This window comes from Panicum hallii, chromosome 2 (genome assembly GCF_002211085.1).
Source record: "Panicum hallii strain FIL2 chromosome 2, PHallii_v3.1, whole genome shotgun sequence".
Classification (NCBI taxonomy): Eukaryota; Viridiplantae; Streptophyta; class Magnoliopsida; order Poales; family Poaceae; genus Panicum; species Panicum hallii.
In genome coordinates this window covers 44,489,984-44,496,608 of record NC_038043.1, presented here as the reverse complement: position 1 = coordinate 44,496,608, position 6,625 = coordinate 44,489,984, and positions in this window count along the sequence as shown.

The window sequence follows — 6,625 nt, the reverse complement described above, 5'->3', positions numbered from 1 at the left end:
ATTCAGTAGGGGACGATGGAACGGGGAAGCCTAGCGTTTTTGGCTTTATACCTGCCACCTCGCCGAGGCCCGGGAGGGGTGCACGACGATGCGGGCGCCGGGGGATGGGTGGCATGGCATCGGGTGCCTAGCTTGGACGTGGCGTCCAAGGCAGGCCGGGTCGCGCCCTGACCCGACCAGATCTCCCCGGGCACGAATCGCTTTGCGTGGTGAAAATGCCTACCTGCTCCCATGGCCTCCCGGACCACGGCGGGCGCATGTGCTCGCGTCGCGTGCGCCTTCTCTCCTCGAGGCCGGGCGGCGTTTAGTTTTTTTTCTTCTTCGTCGGAGCTCGCTCGGATCAGGGAACGCCGCGGCCTATGATAGGCCGCCTATCTCGTCTCTGGATTCGAGTAGTCGTTTGGAAACTGGGCCAGAAGCCCACGACGCCCGCGAACTCAATGGGGCTGTGCAAAACACAACGCGCCTTAGGCCCACCTCAGGTTTTTAAAGTCCCGGCCCATGTTGTTTCACCATGTTAAAATCCTGTTTCGGAGCATCATAAATTACCCCAGGGCCTCAGATATATCAGATTAAAAAAAACGTCGATGCAGATACACTCGATCTGGCGATCAGAAGTGCGTGGCTTCATGATAAATCTGCACATTGTAGCAGTTGGAGCTGAGCATTGACGGGAAACTGCACATTCTACGGACCTGCAAATCGCTGTGTCCAGACGGAGCCAAAGGGCTGCTGTTTCTTTCTCGATTGAAGGTGCAACTGACGGTGGTTAGAGCGAGTAGAGAAGCAGAAGCACTTAGAATCAGGTCAGGTCTGCTCTATGTTGTCTTTTTTTTTCAAGAACGTGCTTGAGCACGTATTTTATTAAGAGGAAAATAATACGATCCATATAAATCTTAATAGGCAGAGACTATTAAAACGGTTATAAAAGCACCACCAAGCAAGCGGCATGTAAACCAACATCAAAATAAGAGCAGCTAGAACAACGGGGAAGGAATTCAGACGAACCCACGAACCTAGACACGACGAAGCAACGGTCTTTAAAAAAAATAGACACAACCATAACTAAGCCTGCTAAAAGATACACCAACGCCAAGATTGCAAAAGGTCTCCAAACTCAAAGGTGGCAAAGCATCCACTCGACCAATGAACCAAGGCCACAAAGCATCCGCCTGAAGCGATCAATAACCAGCACGACGACGGTGGCGCTAGTGAAGAGGGGTGGCAAAGCATCCGCCAGGGAGGAGGGGCAGCAAAGCATTCGCCAGACGATAGCCTGTGCAACCCGGATGAGGTGGGCGAAATAAGATGAAGGCAGGCACCAAAGCAGAAACTCTCCGAGGAGAGCAGACAACCACCACCAAGACCAAGTGATCAGCAACTAGCACAGCTTCCAAGGACGACACCTTAAAGGAGGGAGCGATGCCACAGGCACCGTCGTCGTCCAACCAATATGGTCAAGACTTTCGCCCCAATAGCACACCAGAGAGGAGGAAAGTGAGAAAAAGACGCCTTCAAGAAGGTAAACCACGTCCGAAGATATCGCTGTCATCGGCCTGCAAGCAGACCCTAGGCTCCACTCCCTCCCCAGAGCCGAAGGAAACGCAGAGCGGCCACCGGAGGAGGCGCGACCCGCACACCCGGACAAGGGATGCGCGGAACCGGCCACCAGGGAGGCCACAGGACGCTCCAACGCGAGGACACCCTAGACCAACCAGGGAGGCGCGACCCGCACACCCGGACAAGTGATGCGCGAAACCGGCCACCAGGGAGGCCACAGGAAGCTCCAACGCGAGGACACCCTAGACCCACCAGGGAGGCGCATCACCGGCGTGAGGACACCCGGTCGGGGGCCCGCCACAGACTGCGCTAGCGCAAGGGCAGCGCAAAGGAGCGGCGCGGCGCCTCCACACGGGTACACTAGCGGGCCGCCCGCCGCCGCAGCCGGCCACCGGGCGAGCCCCAGCGACGTCCACGCGGGAGAGGCCGCACCACCGGCCACTGCCGCAGATGGCCACTGGGGCCCAGCAACGTCCACGCGAGAGAGGCCGCAGCACCGGCCGCGAGCCTCGGTGAGCCACTAGCAACTGCGAGCCCCAGCGGGCCGACCACCAGCGGCCACGGTGTTAAGGGAAGGCCACCAGCAGCCGCGGGTCCCGGCGAATAAGGGCCGGCCCCCGGCCATCCGGCCCGGAGGAGCGCAAATCCGGCGAAGGGACGCCGCGTCCGGCCCCCGGCGGCCGGTGGCCGGCAGCGGCGCATGACCAAGGTTCGCGAGGATGGAAAAAGGAGAGGGAAGGGAGGGAGGAGGCTAGCCAGGCCAACTTTGGCTCGGCCGCCAGGGCGGCCACCAGAGGCGGACTAAGGGAGGGGGTGGGTGGGTCGCGTAGTGCCCCCCCCCCCCCAAAGCCACCAGGGAGGGCGACGCAGGGATCGCAGAGAAGGTGTTCCTATATTGGGATGACCATACTGAGTGCGATTTCTCTACCATTATTCTGTAGGGTGTCTATTCATCGCACGTGCGACTAGTTGTTGTATCATCGTATATGTCCGCTGGAGATAATAATGCTCCAGAACAAAATAAAATATTCCAAACTTGGATAAAAATATTTTGGAACATTGTTATCTTCAACATTTCATTTTATTATATAATATTTTATTTTATTCTGGAATATTATTATCAATAGCGGATATATGCGATGATGCGGCGGCTAATCCCACGTGCTGTTGATACACATCGCGGTTCTGTACGGTAGATCCTGCCACGCTACTGTACGTGTACTACACTGGAGTCTGCACCATCTTTGGACCTTCCTCTCAGTTTCCACTCCAAGTCCCAACTGCCACAGCGATGAATTGCGAGCACTGACAAGCGGTGCCGCTCTGTCTGAACGCGAGAGAGGAGCGTTCAGAACGGAAGGAAAACTAGGCGCTCTTGTCGGCAGCTCAGCTCAAATCTTTAGCTAGCTGTCAGTGGCCTGGCGCGCCTGCTTCGTACCTGCCTGGAATGTCGCTTACTAGATGGACTCGTGCGCTTATCTTTATCGTGAGCATGTCGGCAGACGCAAAACTGGCTGCGGCCATGATTACAGCCGCTAACCTCCTCCGGTCCATCTGTCCGCGGTTGGCTTGGCTGCGCGTTGGATCATTGCAAAGTCTGCGCGTACGGTACGGCAGCAACGATAAACCGCTCTGTTTTGTACGGGAACCTCCCTCAGCAGAGCTCCTAATATTTAGGGCCAGTTTGGCAGAGCTCCCAGAGCTGATTTTCTGCTGAATCCAGCAAGAGCTCTGCCAAACAGTTTTTCAGAGAGAAGTGATTCTCTGCTGATTCTGTGGAGTGATTCTCTGAAATGAACTAAGAGGCTGGGAGCTGAAAAAAGTAGCTTCTCCTGATTCTGTGAAGTGATTCTCCATCCTGATTTTAAGAGTTTATGCTAGAGAATAAAAAAGAATCACCTTCAGCCACAGAATCACTTCTCTTAGAGAATCAGCTCCCACAGAGAATCAGGATCAGTTGGAGCTCTACCAAACTGGCCCTTAATCTCCTTCTTCGCAGGTATTACAGGACTGTCCCTAACCCTGCCTGAGTGCCTGCGCCTACCATTGTCCATGGCGCGCGTCATCGTTGCCTCTCGTGTCTCGTCAGAGCAGCTCCTCCTCGCGGCCCGTGGCCACGAGACGACGATCGAGAGCAGAGACGCATGCAGACGCCAGTATATTCTCGAGGCTCCCAATACATGCGCTCGCTGTCAGTGTGTTCCGTCGTCCGGCGCGTGCTTGCTTCAGTAGGCGGCGACAGTGATGTGCGCTTGGTTCTCGAATCACGGCAGCCTGGCTCGCACCTCGCATGCAGGCCCGCTTTGGCCAGGCCTGCCAGATGCAGCAGTCTTTTGTTTGGTTTGGTTGGCGCTCGCTCGCAGCCAGGCCAACGGAAGAATTTGTTTGGTTGCCCGTCCTATAAGCCTTTTCACGTTGTGCGCTCGTTTCTGCACCGCCCGAGCCTGGCCGGATGGAGACGCCGAATTTTTCTGCATCCGGCGAGCCTGGCTCGGCGACACCTTTCGCATCGAGCAGGCCTGGCCCAGACTCTACTGCAGGCAACCAATCAAGATCATGGTGCATCCAGCGAGCCTGGATGGCTAATATGCAGGCAACCAAACACCCCCGTCAGCTTGGGCCCTGCGCTGCACTGCACTTGGGCCTGTAATTGTGCAGAACAAGACATGTCCTTGCAGCTCAACCGTGGTAGCAGTAGCACGACCACGGTAGGTAGTACTACACAGCTGTACTGTACCGGACACCATGTACACCGTATCCGAATTTTTGAGTTCCAAACACCCGTAGCTGTAGCTCGGCAGTGCCCAGTAGCGACGGCCAAGGGGGCCGGGGCATCATGCATGCCATCTCACCGTGTTTATCCTCACACCGTCACACAGGCCTGCCCCGCTCTCCAGCGACGCAGCTAATAAGCTAGTGTCCACGTACTTGTGCTCTTTGTACGGTTGGGCCGTCACATCCGACGGAGATGCCGACGGCCGGCCGAGGGACCCTGAAGTACGGCGCGGCTTTTGCTAGCCAGACACCCCAGGGGCCCACCCAGCACCGATGCCTACCTACTCCGCCGGCCCACCGCCCACGCCCGCCAGGATACGCACGTACACGTCGCCGCAGCCGAGTCGTTGCGCCGGCGGCGAAGGCGCAGCCCCCGTCCGGGGGAGGGGCCGGGTGGCCGCCCACGTCGCCGTAGCTTTGCGATCCGGGTGCGTGTCTGCTGCCGCACGGCGAGGCCGCCTCGGGCCGTTGCCGCCTAGCCAGCCTGGCCCTGCACTGGAGCGACGACCACGCTGACGGCGGTCAACGCCGAGTGCCGACTCGTCCTGCACTAGCAAACTTTTGCGGTCACCGGCGGCCGACGGATCCTCGGCCCTGCGCGCCGACGTGCGACAGGGCAGCCGGGCCGGCGCTCCGGTGCCGGTGGTCCGTCCAATGGCGAGCGAGCGCGGGCACGGCTCTGTTCATGCGCACAGCGACCTCAAGGGCTCGCTGCTGGATCCAGTTCGGACGCTGTCGGAGGGATGTGAGAGCGGTGGGGACGCTGAGCTGAACCAGTGACCTCGCCGGACGTGAGAGCTCATCGGTGGGGGTCTCCCAGTGGAACTGGTCTGGCTTTGGTCCTTTGCTTTTGTTTCCTTCTCCGAATTCGCCAAGCCACCGACAGTTAGAAAGGCACGCTTTAGGTAGCGTTTGGTTCCAGAGCCAGGTGGGACGGAGCGGCTCCATCCCAGATTCTGGAACGGAGCCGCTCCGTCCCGTGTTTGGTAAACTGGAACCGAGCCGCTCCGTTTTTTGTTTGGTTGCAGAGTAACTGGAATGGAGCCGTTCCGTTTTTTGTTTGGTTGCAGAGTGACTGAAATGGAGCGGCTCCATCCAGTGTTTGGTTCAGGAGTCAAGTCAAGTAAAAAATAGTAACGTTTTTATGTCTTAGCTCAATAATTCATACAAAAATAATAAGAACCATCACATGAAACAAATATTACAACTATTGGAGATCCATCATCCAAATATATGACAACATACATAGAGAATAACCATGAGAATAATCCAAGTTCATGACAACATACATAGAGAATAACCATGAGATTCATCCAAGTTCATCACGACATACATAAGAATAAACATAAAGATTCATCTAGGTTCATGGCATATATACGACCATGATATACAAGTTCATGTCACATAAAACAAGCATAGAGATACGTTGAGCTGCAGTGCACTTTGTTGTAAAATTTCGTGCTGCCGGAAAGTTTACGGGCTCCTGCAAAATGGAAAGAGATACGTTGGTCACTGTAAAATTTACACAAGACAGAGAGGGTGAGACAGGAGGCGGCGGAGGCAGGGGGCCGGGGGCGCGCGTGGGCAGGGCATGGCCGTGGACGCGCGGCGCGGGGGGCGGGCGCGGCCGTGGGCAGCGCACGGCCATGGGCAGGGGGCAGAGGCAGGGGCGCGCTCGGCCGTGGGACGGAGCGGAGGCAGGGGCAGGGGCACGCGCGCGGCCACGGGCAGGGCGCGCTCGGCCGTGGGCAGGGGCGCGCGCGGCCAGGGACGGGGCGCGCTCGGCCGTAGCGGAGGCAGGGGCAGGACGGAGCGGAGGCAGGGGCAGGGGCGTGCGCGCGGCCAGGGGCGCGCGGGGCCGGGCGCGGCGGCCGGGGGCGGGGGCGGCCGCAGCCGCCGGGGGGGCGGGGGGCGGCGGGGCCGGGCGCGGCGGCCGGGGGCGGGGGCGGCCGCGGCCGCCGGGGGGGCGGGGGGCGGCGGGGCCGGGCGCGGCGGCCGGGGGCGGGGGCGGGGGCGCCAGCGCCGGGGGGCGCGCGGCCGGGGGCGGGGCCGGCGGCGCCGGGCGCGGCCGCCGTGGGCGGGGGGCGGGGGCGACGGGAGGACCGCCGGGGGCGGGGGCGGCGGCGGGGAGCAGGGGACGGGGGCGGGGATGGGGGAGGCGTACCTGATCCGTTCGAACGAGAGCGGGGGTGGGGAGCGCGTGGCTCGCGAGCGGCTCCGTCCGCCAGAAAAATTGGAGCCTCCCCATCCCGAATCTGAGGGGAATATTCCCTAGGTGGGATGGCTCCGT